We start from the raw sequence: 14,811 nt of genomic DNA, 5'->3' as shown, positions 1-14,811 counted from the left end.
GTTTATTAAATTATTTTTAATTCGTAAACGGGTCATATCGGGTCATATCAGGTCACCACGGGTTGACCCGAAATCGACCGGTTTTCTTTTCGGGTTCATCGGGTCCAACCCGATTCTGACCCGAATTCCCGAAACCTCAACCCAAACCCATTAATTTCGTGTTAGGTTCGTGTCGTGTCGAAAATTGCCACCCCTAGTTGCGGTGATACATTTGCGCCGACAAATTTGAGCGACGATCCGGGCTTTGATCGAGCCGTACCGTTCCTGATTTGTCTCGCGCCTTCAGATCCTCCTTCACGCTTCGACAAGAAGCAAAATATTAAGCAATCGTTCCGACGGAGCTAAATTACTACAGGATAAAGAACGAATAGGAAATTTGGATTTCGAAACAAAAAAGAGAGGGGTGCAACACGAGGACTTCCCAGGGGGTCACCCATCCTAGTACTACTCTCGCCCAAGCACGCTTAACTTCGGAGTTCTGATGGGATCCGGTGCATTAGTGCTGGTATGATCGCACCCGCCATGTTCCTTTCGCGTTATTCTTTTAAACTACCCCGTCCTGCGAAGCAGTGTGGCTTTTCTAGACCGAAATTCATTTTAAGCGTCAATTCAAGCATTTTCCTCTTATCCTTTTATTTATTTACTTTATATTTTTTTTTGTTATTGATTTGCACCCTGTTTTTTTCCCTCATCCCGCAACTCTAAATTATCATGAAATCAATCCTTCACGCTTGCAGTTAGGGGTGGCAATTCGGGTCCAAATCAGGTTGGCGGGTCGGGTTCGGGTCAACAGACCCGCCAGAAAATCTGTTGACCCGAACCCCGACCCGCCAACCCGTGACGGGTCAGGTATGCTGACCCGAACCCGAAAATTTCAGGTTTACGGGGCGGCGGGTCGACCCGAAATGACCCGAAACTTAATTTTAATTTATTAATTTATCACTGTAATTTCTAATAAAATCAATTTCTCACAAAACTAATTACATAATCAAGTAATAAAAATTTAAATAAATGATTCCAAATCAAATCTAAAATAAATTAAACACCGTAAAAGTGTTTTATCCCAAGCAAAATATAAAATAAATTAAAACAATACAAAAGTGAAAAATAATATAATATATTATTTGTCCAAGTATAATAATTTCAACTTCACACAAATTAAATAAATTCGTTTAGGATTAAGTAATTAATGCCTTTGAAAAAAAGAATAACTTAGTTTAGTTAGATAAAATTATTTTTATGTTTATTAAATTATTTTTAATTCGTAAACGGGTCATATCGGGTCATATCAGGTCACCACGGGTTGACCCGAAATCGACCGGTTTTCTTTTCGGGTTCATCGGGTCCAACCCGATTCTGACCCGAATTCCCGAAACCTCAACCCAAACCCATTAATTTCGTGTTAGGTTCGTGTCGTGTCGAAAATTGCCACCCCTAGTTGCGGTGATACATTTGCGCCGACAAATTTGAGCGACGATCCGGGCTTTGATCGAGCCGTACCGTTCCTGATTTGTCTCGCGCCTTCAGATCCTCCTTCACGCTTCGACAAGAAGCAAAATATTAAGCAATCGTTCCGACGGAGCTAAATTACTACAGGATAAAGAACGAATAGGAAATTTGGATTTCGAAACAAAAAAGAGAGGGGTGCAACACGAGGACTTCCCAGGGGGTCACCCATCCTAGTACTACTCTCGCCCAAGCACGCTTAACTTCGGAGTTCTGATGGGATCCGGTGCATTAGTGCTGGTATGATCGCACCCGCCATGTTCCTTTCGCGTTATTCTTTTAAACTACCCCGTCCTGCGAAGCAGTGTGGCTTTTCTAGACCGAAATTCATTTTAAGCGTCAATTCAAGCATTTTCCTCTTATCCTTTTATTTATTTACTTTATATTTTTTTTTGTTATTGATTTGCACCCTGTTTTTTTCCCTCATCCCGCAACTCTAAATTATCATGAAATCAATCCTTCACGCTTGCAGTTAGGGGTGGCAATTCGGGTCCAAATCAGGTTGGCGGGTCGGGTTCGGGTCAACAGACCCGCCAGAAAATCTGTTGACCCGAACCCCGACCCGCCAACCCGTGACGGGTCAGGTATGCTGACCCGAACCCGAAAATTTCAGGTTTACGGGGCGGCGGGTCGACCCGAAATGACCCGAAACTTAATTTTAATTTATTAATTTATCACTGTAATTTCTAATAAAATCAATTTCTCACAAAACTAATTACATAATCAAGTAATAAAAATTTAAATAAATGATTCCAAATCAAATCTAAAATAAATTAAACACCGTAAAAGTGTTTTATCCCAAGCAAAATATAAAATAAATTAAAACAATACAAAAGTGAAAAATAATATAATATATTATTTGTCCAAGTATAATAATTTCAACTTCACACAAATTAAATAAATTCGTTTAGGATTAAGTAATTAATGCCTTTGAAAAAAAGAATAACTTAGTTTAGTTAGATAAAATTATTTTTATGTTTATTAAATTATTTTTAATTCGTAAACGGGTCATATCGGGTCATATCAGGTCACCACGGGTTGACCCGAAATCGACCGGTTTTCTTTTCGGGTTCATCGGGTCCAACCCGATTCTGACCCGAATTCCCGAAACCTCAACCCAAACCCATTAATTTCGTGTTAGGTTCGTGTCGTGTCGAAAATTGCCACCCCTAGTTGCGGTGATACATTTGCGCCGACAAATTTGAGCGACGATCCGGGCTTTGATCGAGCCGTACCGTTCCTGATTTGTCTCGCGCCTTCAGATCCTCCTTCACGCTTCGACAAGAAGCAAAATATTAAGCAATCGTTCCGACGGAGCTAAATTACTACAGGATAAAGAACGAATAGGAAATTTGGATTTCGAAACAAAAAAGAGAGGGGTGCAACACGAGGACTTCCCAGGGGGTCACCCATCCTAGTACTACTCTCGCCCAAGCACGCTTAACTTCGGAGTTCTGATGGGATCCGGTGCATTAGTGCTGGTATGATCGCACCCGCCATGTTCCTTTCGCGTTATTCTTTTAAACTACCCCGTCCTGCGAAGCAGTGTGGCTTTTCTAGACCGAAATTCATTTTAAGCGTCAATTCAAGCATTTTCCTCTTATCCTTTTATTTATTTACTTTATATATTTTTTTGTTATTGATTTGCACCCTGTTTTTTTCCCTCATCCCGCAACTCTAAATTATCATGAAATCAATCCTTCACGCTTGCAGTTAGGGGTGGCAATTCGGGTCCAAATCAGGTTGGCGGGTCGGGTTCGGGTCAACAGACCCGCCAGAAAATCTGTTGACCCGAACCCCGACCCGCCAACCCGTGACGGGTCAGGTATGCTGACCCGAACCCGAAAATTTCAGGTTTACGGGGCGGCGGGTCGACCCGAAATGACCCGAAACTTAATTTTAATTTATTAATTTATCACTGTAATTTCTAATAAAATCAATTTCTCACAAAACTAATTACATAATCAAGTAATAAAAATTTAAATAAATGATTCCAAATCAAATCTAAAATAAATTAAACACCGTAAAAGTGTTTTATCCCAAGCAAAATATAAAATAAATTAAAACAATACAAAAGTGAAAAATAATATAATATATTATTTGTCCAAGTATAATAATTTCAACTTCACACAAATTAAATAAATTCGTTTAGGATTAAGTAATTAATGCCTTTGAAAAAAAGAATAACTTAGTTTAGTTAGATAAAATTATTTTTATGTTTATTAAATTATTTTTAATTCGTAAACGGGTCATATCGGGTCATATCAGGTCACCACGGGTTGACCCGAAATCGACCGGTTTTCTTTTCGGGTTCATCGGGTCCAACCCGATTCTGACCCGAATTCCCGAAACCTCAACCCAAACCCATTAATTTCGTGTTAGGTTCGTGTCGTGTCGAAAATTGCCACCCCTAGTTGCGGTGATACATTTGCGCCGACAAATTTGAGCGACGATCCGGGATTTGATCGAGCCGTACCGTTCCTGATTTGTCTCGCGCCTTCAGATCCTCCTTCACGCTTCGACAAGAAGCAAAATATTAAGCAATCGTTCCGACGGAGCTAAATTACTACAGGATAAAGAACGAATAGGAAATTTGGATTTCGAAACAAAAAAGAGAGGGGTGCAACACGAGGACTTCCCAGGGGGTCACCCATCCTAGTACTACTCTCGCCCAAGCACGCTTAACTTCGGAGTTCTGATGGGATCCGGTGCATTAGTGCTGGTATGATCGCACCCGCCATGTTCCTTTCGCGTTATTCTTTTAAACTACCCCGTCCTGCGAAGCAGTGTGGCTTTTCTAGACCGAAATTCATTTTAAGCGTCAATTCAAGCATTTTCCTCTTATCCTTTTATTTATTTACTTTATATTTTTTTTTGTTATTGATTTGCACCCTGTTTTTTTCCCTCATCCCGCAACTCTAAATTATCATGAAATCAATCCTTCACGCTTGCAGTTAGGGGTGGCAATTCGGGTCCAAATCAGGTTGGCGGGTCGGGTTCGGGTCAACAGACCCGCCAGAAAATCTGTTGACCCGAACCCCGACCCGCCAACCCGTGACGGGTCAGGTATGCTGACCCGAACCCGAAAATTTCAGGTTTACGGGGCGGCGGGGTCGACCCGAAATGACCCGAAACTTAATTTTAATTTATTAATTTATCACTGTAATTTCTAATAAAATCAATTTCTCACAAAACTAATTACATAATCAAGTAATAAAAATTTAAATAAATGATTCCAAATCAAATCTAAAATAAATTAAACACCGTAAAAGTGTTTTATCCCAAGCAAAATATAAAATAAATTAAAACAATACAAAAGTGAAAAATAATATAATATATTATTTGTCCAAGTATAATAATTTCAACTTCACACAAATTAAATAAATTCGTTTAGGATTAAGTAATTAATGCCTTTGAAAAAAAGAATAACTTAGTTTAGTTAGATAAAATTATTTTTATGTTTATTAAATTATTTTTAATTCGTAAACGGGTCATATCGGGTCATATCAGGTCACCACGGGTTGACCCGAAATCGACCGGTTTTCTTTTCGGGTTCATCGGGTCCAACCCGATTCTGACCCGAATTCCCGAAACCTCAACCCAAACCCATTAATTTCGTGTTAGGTTCGTGTCGTGTCGAAAATTGCCACCCCTAGTTGCGGTGATACATTTGCGCCGACAAATTTGAGCGACGATCCGGGCTTTGATCGAGCCGTACCGTTCCTGATTTGTCTCGCGCCTTCAGATCCTCCTTCACGCTTCGACAAGAAGCAAAATATTAAGCAATCGTTCCGACGGAGCTAAATTACTACAGGATAAAGAACGAATAGGAAATTTGGATTTCGAAACAAAAAAGAGAGGGGTGCAACACGAGGACTTCCCAGGGGGTCACCCATCCTAGTACTACTCTCGCCCAAGCACGCTTAACTTCGGAGTTCTGATGGGATCCGGTGCATTAGTGCTGGTATGATCGCACCCGCCATGTTCCTTTCGCGTTATTCTTTTAAACTACCCCGTCCTGCGAAGCAGTGTGGCTTTTCTAGACCGAAATTCATTTTAAGCGTCAATTCAAGCATTTTCCTCTTATCCTTTTATTTATTTACTTTATATTTTTTTTTGTTATTGATTTGCACCCTGTTTTTTTCCCTCATCCCGCAACTCTAAATTATCATGAAATCAATCCTTCACGCTTGCAGTTAGGGGTGGCAATTCGGGTCCAAATCAGGTTGGCGGGTCGGGTTCGGGTCAACAGACCCGCCAGAAAATCTGTTGACCCGAACCCCGACCCGCCAACCCGTGACGGGTCAGGTATGCTGACCCGAACCCGAAAATTTCAGGTTTACGGGGCGGCGGGGTCGACCCGAAATGACCCGAAACTTAATTTTAATTTATTAATTTATCACTGTAATTTCTAATAAAATCAATTTCTCACAAAACTAATTACATAATGAAGTAATAAAAATTTAAATAAATGATTCCAAATCAAATCTAAAATAAATTAAACACCGTAAAAGTGTTTTATCCCAAGCAAAATATAAAATAAATTAAAACAATACAAAAGTGAAAAATAATATAATATATTATTTGTCCAAGTATAATAATTTCAACTTCACACAAATTAAATAAATTCGTTTAGGATTAAGTAATTAATGCCTTTGAAAAAAAGAATAACTTAGTTTAGTTAGATAAAATTATTTTTATGTTTATTAAATTATTTTTAATTCGTAAACGGGTCATATCGGGTCATATCAGGTCACCACGGGTTGACCCGAAATCGACCGGTTTTCTTTTCGGGTTCATCGGGTCCAACCCGATTCTGACCCGAATTCCCGAAACCTCAACCCAAACCCATTAATTTCGTGTTAGGTTCGTGTCGTGTCGAAAATTGCCACCCCTAGTTGCGGTGATACATTTGCGCCGACAAATTTGAGCGACGATCCGGGCTTTGATCGAGCCGTACCGTTCCTGATTTGTCTCGCGCCTTCAGATCCTCCTTCACGCTTCGACAAGAAGCAAAATATTAAGCAATCGTTCCGACGGAGCTAAATTACTACAGGATAAAGAACGAATAGGAAATTTGGATTTCGAAACAAAAAAGAGAGGGGTGCAACACGAGGACTTCCCAGGGGGTCACCCATCCTAGTACTACTCTCGCCCAAGCACGCTTAACTTCGGAGTTCTGATGGGATCCGGTGCATTAGTGCTGGTATGATCGCACCCGCCATGTTCCTTTCGCGTTATTCTTTTAAACTACCCCGTCCTGCGAAGCAGTGTGGCTTTTCTAGACCGAAATTCATTTTAAGCGTCAATTCAAGCATTTTCCTCTTATCCTTTTATTTATTTACTTTATATTTTTTTTTGTTATTGATTTGCACCCTGTTTTTTTCCCTCATCCCGCAACTCTAAATTATCATGAAATCAATCCTTCACGCTTGCAGTTAGGGGTGGCAATTCGGGTCCAAATCAGGTTGGCGGGTCGGGTTCGGGTCAACAGACCCGCCAGAAAATCTGTTGACCCGAACCCCGACCCGCCAACCCGTGACGGGTCAGGTATGCTGACCCGAACCCGAAAATTTCAGGTTTACGGGGCGGCGGGGTCGACCCGAAATGACCCGAAACTTAATTTTAATTTATTAATTTATCACTGTAATTTCTAATAAAATCAATTTCTCACAAAACTAATTACATAATCAAGTAATAAAAATTTAAATAAATGATTCCAAATCAAATCTAAAATAAATTAAACACCGTAAAAGTGTTTTATCCCAAGCAAAATATAAAATAAATTAAAACAATACAAAAGTGAAAAATAATATAATATATTATTTGTCCAAGTATAATAATTTCAACTTCACACAAATTAAATAAATTCGTTTAGGATTAAGTAATTAATGCCTTTGAAAAAAAGAATAACTTAGTTTAGTTAGATAAAATTATTTTTATGTTTATTAAATTATTTTTAATTCGTAAACGGGTCATATCGGGTCATATCAGGTCACCACGGGTTGACCCGAAATCGACCGGTTTTCTTTTCGGGTTCATCGGGTCCAACCCGATTCTGACCCGAATTCCCGAAACCTCAACCCAAACCCATTAATTTCGTGTTAGGTTCGTGTCGTGTCGAAAATTGCCACCCCTAGTTGCGGTGATACATTTGCGCCGACAAATTTGAGCGACGATCCGGGCTTTGATCGAGCCGTACCGTTCCTGATTTGTCTCGCGCCTTCAGATCCTCCTTCACGCTTCGACAAGAAGCAAAATATTAAGCAATCGTTCCGACGGAGCTAAATTACTACAGGATAAAGAACGAATAGGAAATTTGGATTTCGAAACAAAAAAGAGAGGGGTGCAACACGAGGACTTCCCAGGGGGTCACCCATCCTAGTACTACTCTCGCCCAAGCACGCTTAACTTCGGAGTTCTGATGGGATCCGGTGCATTAGTGCTGGTATGATCGCACCCGCCATGTTCCTTTCGCGTTATTCTTTTAAACTACCCCGTCCTGCGAAGCAGTGTGGCTTTTCTAGACCGAAATTCATTTTAAGCGTCAATTCAAGCATTTTCCTCTTATCCTTTTATTTATTTACTTTATATTTTTTTTTGTTATTGATTTGCACCCTGTTTTTTTCCCTCATCCCGCAACTCTAAATTATCATGAAATCAATCCTTCACGCTTGCAGTTAGGGGTGGCAATTCGGGTCCAAATCAGGTTGGCGGGTCGGGTTCGGGTCAACAGACCCGCCAGAAAATCTGTTGACCCGAACCCCGACCCGCCAACCCGTGACGGGTCAGGTATGCTGACCCGAACCCGAAAATTTCAGGTTTACGGGGCGGCGGGTCGACCCGAAATGACCCGAAACTTAATTTTAATTTATTAATTTATCACTGTAATTTCTAATAAAATCAATTTCTCACAAAACTAATTACATAATCAAGTAATAAAAATATAAATAAATGATTCCAAATCAAATCTAAAATAAATTAAACACCGTAAAAGTGTTTTATCCCAAGCAAAATATAAAATAAATTAAAACAATACAAAAGTGAAAAATAATATAATATATTATTTGTCCAAGTATAATAATTTCAACTTCACACAAATTAAATAAATTCGTTTAGGATTAAGTAATTAATGCCTTTGAAAAAAAGAATAACTTAGTTTAGTTAGATAAAATTATTTTTATGTTTATTAAATTATTTTTAATTCGTAAACGGGTCATATCGGGTCATATCAGGTCACCACGGGTTGACCCGAAATCGACCGGTTTTCTTTTCGGGTTCATCGGGTCCAACCCGATTCTGACCCGAATTCCCGAAACCTCAACCCAAACCCATTAATTTCGTGTTAGGTTCGTGTCGTGTCGAAAATTGCCACCCCTAGTTGCGGTGATACATTTGCGCCGACAAATTTGAGCGACGATCCGGGCTTTGATCGAGCCGTACCGTTCCTGATTTGTCTCGCGCCTTCAGATCCTCCTTCACGCTTCGACAAGAAGCAAAATATTAAGCAATCGTTCCGACGGAGCTAAATTACTACAGGATAAAGAACGAATAGGAAATTTGGATTTCGAAACAAAAAAGAGAGGGGTGCAACACGAGGACTTCCCAGGGGGTCACCCATCCTAGTACTACTCTCGCCCAAGCACGCTTAACTTCGGAGTTCTGATGGGATCCGGTGCATTAGTGCTGGTATGATCGCACCCGCCATGTTCCTTTCGCGTTATTCTTTTAAACTACCCCGTCCTGCGAAGCAGTGTGGCTTTTCTAGACCGAAATTCATTTTAAGCGTCAATTCAAGCATTTTCCTCTTATCCTTTTATTTATTTACTTTATATATTTTTTTGTTATTGATTTGCACCCTGTTTTTTTCCCTCATCCCGCAACTCTAAATTATCATGAAATCAATCCTTCACGCTTGCAGTTAGGGGTGGCAATTCGGGTCCAAATCAGGTTGGCGGGTCGGGTTCGGGTCAACAGACCCGCCAGAAAATCTGTTGACCCGAACCCCGACCCGCCAACCCGTGACGGGTCAGGTATGCTGACCCGAACCCGAAAATTTCAGGTTTACGGGGCGGCGGGTCGACCCGAAATGACCCGAAACTTAATTTTAATTTATTAATTTATCACTGTAATTTCTAATAAAATCAATTTCTCACAAAACTAATTACATAATCAAGTAATAAAAATTTAAATAAATGATTCCAAATCAAATCTAAAATAAATTAAACACCGTAAAAGTGTTTTATCCCAAGCAAAATATAAAATAAATTAAAACAATACAAAAGTGAAAAATAATATAATATATTATTTGTCCAAGTATAATAATTTCAACTTCACACAAATTAAATAAATTCGTTTAGGATTAAGTAATTAATGCCTTTGAAAAAAAGAATAACTTAGTTTAGTTAGATAAAATTATTTTTATGTTTATTAAATTATTTTTAATTCGTAAACGGGTCATATCGGGTCATATCAGGTCACCACGGGTTGACCCGAAATCGACCGGTTTTCTTTTCGGGTTCATCGGGTCCAACCCGATTCTGACCCGAATTCCCGAAACCTCAACCCAAACCCATTAATTTCGTGTTAGGTTCGTGTCGTGTCGAAAATTGCCACCCCTAGTTGCGGTGATACATTTGCGCCGACAAATTTGAGCGACGATCCGGGCTTTGATCGAGCCGTACCGTTCCTGATTTGTCTCGCGCCTTCAGATCCTCCTTCACGCTTCGACAAGAAGCAAAATATTAAGCAATCGTTCCGACGGAGCTAAATTACTACAGGATAAAGAACGAATAGGAAATTTGGATTTCGAAACAAAAAAGAGAGGGGTGCAACACGAGGACTTCCCAGGGGGTCACCCATCCTAGTACTACTCTCGCCCAAGCACGCTTAACTTCGGAGTTCTGATGGGATCCGGTGCATTAGTGCTGGTATGATCGCACCCGCCATGTTCCTTTCGCGTTATTCTTTTAAACTACCCCGTCCTGCGAAGCAGTGTGGCTTTTCTAGACCGAAATTCATTTTAAGCGTCAATTCAAGCATTTTCCTCTTATCCTTTTATTTATTTACTTTATATTTTTTTTTGTTATTGATTTGCACCCTGTTTTTTTCCCTCATCCCGCAACTCTAAATTATCATGAAATCAATCCTTCACGCTTGCAGTTAGGGGTGGCAATTCGGGTCCAAATCAGGTTGGCGGGTCGGGTTCGGGTCAACAGACCCGCCAGAAAATCTGTTGACCCGAACCCCGACCCGCCAACCCGTGACGGGTCAGGTATGCTGACCCGAACCCGAAAATTTCAGGTTTACGGGGCGGCGGGTCGACCCGAAATGACCCGAAACTTAATTTTAATTTATTAATTTATCACTGTAATTTCTAATAAAATCAATTTCTCACAAAACTAATTACATAATCAAGTAATAAAAATTTAAATAAATGATTCCAAATCAAATCTAAAATAAATTAAACACCGTAAAAGTGTTTTATCCCAAGCAAAATATAAAATAAATTAAAACAATACAAAAGTGAAAAATAATATAATATATTATTTGTCCAAGTATAATAATTTCAACTTCACACAAATTAAATAAATTCGTTTAGGATTAAGTAATTAATGCCTTTGAAAAAAAGAATAACTTAGTTTAGTTAGATAAAATTATTTTTATGTTTATTAAATTATTTTTAATTCGTAAACGGGTCATATCGGGTCATATCAGGTCACCACGGGTTGACCCGAAATCGACCGGTTTTCTTTTCGGGTTCATCGGGTCCAACCCGATTCTGACCCGAATTCCCGAAACCTCAACCCAAACCCATTAATTTCGTGTTAGGTTCGTGTCGTGTCGAAAATTGCCACCCCTAGTTGCGGTGATACATTTGCGCCGACAAATTTGAGCGACGATCCGGGCTTTGATCGAGCCGTACCGTTCCTGATTTGTCTCGCGCCTTCAGATCCTCCTTCACGCTTCGACAAGAAGCAAAATATTAAGCAATCGTTCCGACGGAGCTAAATTACTACAGGATAAAGAACGAATAGGAAATTTGGATTTCGAAACAAAAAAGAGAGGGGTGCAACACGAGGACTTCCCAGGGGGTCACCCATCCTAGTACTACTCTCGCCCAAGCACGCTTAACTTCGGAGTTCTGATGGGATCCGGTGCATTAGTGCTGGTATGATCGCACCCGCCATGTTCCTTTCGCGTTATTCTTTTAAACTACCCCGTCCTGCGAAGCAGTGTGGCTTTTCTAGACCGAAATTCATTTTAAGCGTCAATTCAAGCATTTTCCTCTTATCCTTTTATTTATTTACTTTATATATTTTTTTGTTATTGATTTGCACCCTGTTTTTTTCCCTCATCCCGCAACTCTAAATTATCATGAAATCAATCCTTCACGCTTGCAGTTAGGGGTGGCAATTCGGGTCCAAATCAGGTTGGCGGGTCGGGTTCGGGTCAACAGACCCGCCAGAAAATCTGTTGACCCGAACCCCGACCCGCCAACCCGTGACGGGTCAGGTATGCTGACCCGAACCCGAAAATTTCAGGTTTACGGGGCGGCGGGTCGACCCGAAATGACCCGAAACTTAATTTTAATTTATTAATTTATCACTGTAATTTCTAATAAAATCAATTTCTCACAAAACTAATTACATAATCAAGTAATAAAAATTTAAATAAATGATTCCAAATCAAATCTAAAATAAATTAAACACCGTAAAAGTGTTTTATCCCAAGCAAAATATAAAATAAATTAAAACAATACAAAAGTGAAAAATAATATAATATATTATTTGTCCAAGTATAATAATTTCAACTTCACACAAATTAAATAAATTCGTTTAGGATTAAGTAATTAATGCCTTTGAAAAAAAGAATAACTTAGTTTAGTTAGATAAAATTATTTTTATGTTTATTAAATTATTTTTAATTCGTAAACGGGTCATATCGGGTCATATCAGGTCACCACGGGTTGACCCGAAATCGACCGGTTTTCTTTTCGGGTTCATCGGGTCCAACCCGATTCTGACCCGAATTCCCGAAACCTCAACCCAAACCCATTAATTTCGTGTTAGGTTCGTGTCGTGTCGAAAATTGCCACCCCTAGTTGCGGTGATACATTTGCGCCGACAAATTTGAGCGACGATCCGGGCTTTGATCGAGCCGTACCGTTCCTGATTTGTCTCGCGCCTTCAGATCCTCCTTCACGCTTCGACAAGAAGCAAAATATTAAGCAATCGTTCCGACGGAGCTAAATTACTACAGGATAAAGAACGAATAGGAAATTTGGATTTCGAAACAAAAAAGAGAGGGGTGCAACACGAGGACTTCCCAGGGGGTCACCCATCCTAGTACTACTCTCGCCCAAGCACGCTTAACTTCGGAGTTCTGATGGGATCCGGTGCATTAGTGCTGGTATGATCGCACCCGCCATGTTCCTTTCGCGTTATTCTTTTAAACTACCCCGTCCTGCGAAGCAGTGTGGCTTTTCTAGACCGAAATTCATTTTAAGCGTCAATTCAAGCATTTTCCTCTTATCCTTTTATTTATTTACTTTATATTTTTTTTTGTTATTGATTTGCACCCTGTTTTTTTCCCTCATCCCGCAACTCTAAATTATCATGAAATCAATCCTTCACGCTTGCAGTTAGGGGTGGCAATTCGGGTCCAAATCAGGTTGGCGGGTCGGGTTCGGGTCAACAGACCCGCCAGAAAATCTGTTGACCCGAACCCCGACCCGCCAACCCGTGACGGGTCAGGTATGCTGACCCGAACCCGAAAATTTCAGGTTTACGGGGCGGCGGGTCGACCCGAAATGACCCGAAACTTAATTTTAATTTATTAATTTATCACTGTAATTTCTAATAAAATCAATTTCTCACAAAACTAATTACATAATCAAGTAATAAAAATTTAAATAAATGATTCCAAATCAAATCTAAAATAAATTAAACACCGTAAAAGTGTTTTATCCCAAGCAAAATATAAAATAAATTAAAACAATACAAAAGTGAAAAATAATATAATATATTATTTGTCCAAGTATAATAATTTCAACTTCACACAAATTAAATAAATTCGTTTAGGATTAAGTAATTAATGCCTTTGAAAAAAAGAATAACTTAGTTTAGTTAGATAAAATTATTTTTATGTTTATTAAATTATTTTTAATTCGTAAACGGGTCATATCGGGTCATATCAGGTCACCACGGGTTGACCCGAAATCGACCGGTTTTCTTTTCGGGTTCATCGGGTCCAACCCGATTCTGACCCGAATTCCCGAAACCTCAACCCAAACCCATTAATTTCGTGTTAGGTTCGTGTCGTGTCGAAAATTGCCACCCCTAGTTGCGGTGATACATTTGCGCCGACAAATTTGAGCGACGATCCGGGCTTTGATCGAGCCGTACCGTTCCTGATTTGTCTCGCGCCTTCAGATCCTCCTTCACGCTTCGACAAGAAGCAAAATATTAAGCAATCGTTCCGACGGAGCTAAATTACTACAGGATAAAGAACGAATAGGAAATTTGGATTTCGAAACAAAAAAGAGAGGGGTGCAACACGAGGACTTCCCAGGGGGTCACCCATCCTAGTACTACTCTCGCCCAAGCACGCTTAACTTCGGAGTTCTGATGGGATCCGGTGCATTAGTGCTGGTATGATCGCACCCGCCATGTTCCTTTCGCGTTATTCTTTTAAACTACCCCGTCCTGCGAAGCAGTGTGGCTTTTCTAGACCGAAATTCATTTTAAGCGTCAATTCAAGCATTTTCCTCTTATCCTTTTATTTATTTACTTTATATATTTTTTTGTTATTGATTTGCACCCTGTTTTTTTCCCTCATCCCGCAACTCTAAATTATCATGAAATCAATCCTTCACGCTTGCAGTTAGGGGTGGCAATTCGGGTCCAAATCAGGTTGGCGGGTCGGGTTCGGGTCAACAGACCCGCCAGAAAATCTGTTGACCCGAACCCCGACCCGCCAACCCGTGACGGGTCAGGTATGCTGACCCGAACCCGAAAATTTCAGGTTTACGGGGCGGCGGGTCGACCCGAAATGACCCGAAACTTAATTTTAATTTATTAATTTATCACTGTAATTTCTAATAAAATCAATTTCTCACAAAACTAATTACATAATCAAGTAATAAAAATTTAAATAAATGATTCCAAATCAAATCTAAAATAAATTAAACACCGTAAAAGTGTTTTATCCCAAGCAAAATATAAAATAAATTAAAACAATACAAAAGTGAAAAATAATATAATATATTATTTGTCCAAGTATAATAATTTCAACTTCACACAA

General features: G+C 39.6%; 12 non-coding genes across 12 annotated transcripts; all 12 read right to left on the bottom strand.

Moving 5' to 3' along the window:
• Positions 1-400: 400 nt before the first annotated feature.
• Positions 401-519, bottom strand: LOC140029121 (5S ribosomal RNA). Its single transcript, XR_011833025.1, has one exon. It is a non-coding gene; the product is annotated as a 5S ribosomal RNA (ribosomal RNA).
• Positions 520-1,641: 1,122 nt separating this feature from the next.
• LOC140029120 (5S ribosomal RNA) lies at positions 1,642-1,760 on the bottom strand. The gene has a single exon (XR_011833024.1). It is a non-coding gene; the product is annotated as a 5S ribosomal RNA (ribosomal RNA).
• Positions 1,761-2,882: 1,122 nt separating this feature from the next.
• On the bottom strand, positions 2,883-3,001 carry LOC140029118 (5S ribosomal RNA). Its single transcript, XR_011833022.1, has one exon. It is a non-coding gene; the product is annotated as a 5S ribosomal RNA (ribosomal RNA).
• A 1,122-nt stretch (positions 3,002-4,123) lies between these two features.
• LOC140029117 (5S ribosomal RNA) lies at positions 4,124-4,242 on the bottom strand. The gene has a single exon (XR_011833020.1). It is a non-coding gene; the product is annotated as a 5S ribosomal RNA (ribosomal RNA).
• Positions 4,243-5,365: 1,123 nt separating this feature from the next.
• LOC140029116 (5S ribosomal RNA) lies at positions 5,366-5,484 on the bottom strand. Its single transcript, XR_011833019.1, has one exon. It is a non-coding gene; the product is annotated as a 5S ribosomal RNA (ribosomal RNA).
• Positions 5,485-6,607: 1,123 nt separating this feature from the next.
• Positions 6,608-6,726, bottom strand: LOC140029115 (5S ribosomal RNA). Its single transcript, XR_011833018.1, has one exon. It is a non-coding gene; the product is annotated as a 5S ribosomal RNA (ribosomal RNA).
• A 1,123-nt stretch (positions 6,727-7,849) lies between these two features.
• Positions 7,850-7,968, bottom strand: LOC140029114 (5S ribosomal RNA). The gene has a single exon (XR_011833017.1). It is a non-coding gene; the product is annotated as a 5S ribosomal RNA (ribosomal RNA).
• A 1,122-nt stretch (positions 7,969-9,090) lies between these two features.
• Positions 9,091-9,209, bottom strand: LOC140029113 (5S ribosomal RNA). Its single transcript, XR_011833016.1, has one exon. It is a non-coding gene; the product is annotated as a 5S ribosomal RNA (ribosomal RNA).
• Positions 9,210-10,331: 1,122 nt separating this feature from the next.
• Positions 10,332-10,450, bottom strand: LOC140029112 (5S ribosomal RNA). The gene has a single exon (XR_011833015.1). It is a non-coding gene; the product is annotated as a 5S ribosomal RNA (ribosomal RNA).
• A 1,122-nt stretch (positions 10,451-11,572) lies between these two features.
• Positions 11,573-11,691, bottom strand: LOC140029111 (5S ribosomal RNA). Its single transcript, XR_011833014.1, has one exon. It is a non-coding gene; the product is annotated as a 5S ribosomal RNA (ribosomal RNA).
• A 1,122-nt stretch (positions 11,692-12,813) lies between these two features.
• Positions 12,814-12,932, bottom strand: LOC140029110 (5S ribosomal RNA). The gene has a single exon (XR_011833013.1). It is a non-coding gene; the product is annotated as a 5S ribosomal RNA (ribosomal RNA).
• Positions 12,933-14,054: 1,122 nt separating this feature from the next.
• On the bottom strand, positions 14,055-14,173 carry LOC140029109 (5S ribosomal RNA). The gene has a single exon (XR_011833012.1). It is a non-coding gene; the product is annotated as a 5S ribosomal RNA (ribosomal RNA).
• Between the last annotated feature and the right edge of the window lie 638 nt (positions 14,174-14,811).

Source organism: Coffea arabica, chromosome 11e, assembly GCF_036785885.1.
Source record: "Coffea arabica cultivar ET-39 chromosome 11e, Coffea Arabica ET-39 HiFi, whole genome shotgun sequence".
In the NCBI taxonomy this organism is placed as follows: Eukaryota; Viridiplantae; Streptophyta; class Magnoliopsida; order Gentianales; family Rubiaceae; genus Coffea; species Coffea arabica.
The sequence above is the reverse complement of the archived record's forward strand: the minus strand, read 5'-3'. Positions and strand labels throughout refer to the sequence as shown.